This window comes from Pteropus vampyrus, unplaced genomic scaffold (assembly GCF_000151845.1).
Source record: "Pteropus vampyrus isolate Shadow unplaced genomic scaffold, Pvam_2.0 Scaffold335, whole genome shotgun sequence".
Classification (NCBI taxonomy): domain Eukaryota; kingdom Metazoa; phylum Chordata; class Mammalia; order Chiroptera; family Pteropodidae; genus Pteropus; species Pteropus vampyrus.
In genome coordinates, this window is record NW_011889116.1 from 2335784 (window position 1) to 2336878 (window position 1095).

General features: G+C 33.1%; 1 pseudogene; it reads left to right on the plus strand.

Moving 5' to 3' along the window:
* The first annotated feature begins 565 nt into the window (after window positions 1-565).
* Window positions 566-684, plus strand: LOC111730787 (annotated as a pseudogene).
* Window positions 685-1095: the final 411 nt, after the last annotated feature.

The following is a 1095-nucleotide window of genomic DNA, read 5'->3' on the forward strand; positions in this document are numbered from 1 at the left end:
GATGAACAAAGCCTCTATCATCTACAGCATTTTGTTTTCTCCTCCAGTTTGATAATATTTTGATGAGGATTTTTGTATCTATGTTCATCAGGTATATTGACATAACTTTCCTTCATGTAATGTATTTGGTTATGAAATCAGGGTAATGGTGGCCTTGTAAAATAAGCTTGGGAGACTTTCCTCTTGAATTTTTTGATATCATTTGACAAAAATAGGTGTTAACATCTTTTGAATGTTTGGTAAAATTCACCTGTGAATCTATCTACCCTAGGACTTTTGTTCATTGGGAGATTTATGATTACTGATTCGATTTCATTAGTAGTAGTAATTGGTCTGTTGAGATTTTCTGTTTCTTATTGACTCAGTCTTGGGAAATTGTATGCTTTTAGGAATGTATCCATTTTGTCCATATCGTCCAGTTCGATGGCATATAATTGCTCATAGTATTTTCTTATAATCTTTTCTATTTCTGTGGAGTCATTTATCACTTCTCCTTTATTTCTAATTTTATTTATTTGGGTACAGTCTCATTTTTTTCTTCATGAGGTTGGTTAAAAGTTTATGAGTCTATGGCCATGCCACCCTGAACATGCCCAATCTCATCTGATCTCGGAGGCTAAGCAGGGTCAGGCCTGGTTAGTACTTGGATGGGAGACAACCTAGGAAAACCAGGTGCTGTAGGTGGAAAAAAATGTTTATGAATTTTCTTTATCTTTTCAAAGAACCATCTCAGTTTTATTGATCTTTCATATTGGTATTTCCTTCCTTCTACTCACTTTGGGCTTTATTTGATGTTCTTTCCCTATTCATTTAACTGTTTAGTTACATTGTTTATTAGGGCTTTTTCTTGTTTCTTGAGGTAGGTCTGTATTGCTATGGATTTCCTTCTTAGTAATACTTTTGCTGTGTCCCATAGATTTTGAGTCACATTTTAATTTTCATTTGTATCAAGGTATCTTTTGATTTATTCCTAATCTCATTGACCCATTATTGTTTATTAGACTGTTATGTTTATTAGCCTCCATGTGTTTGTTTATTTTTCATTTTTTTTCTTGTAATTGATTTCTAGCATCAAATCATTGTGATCGGAGAAGA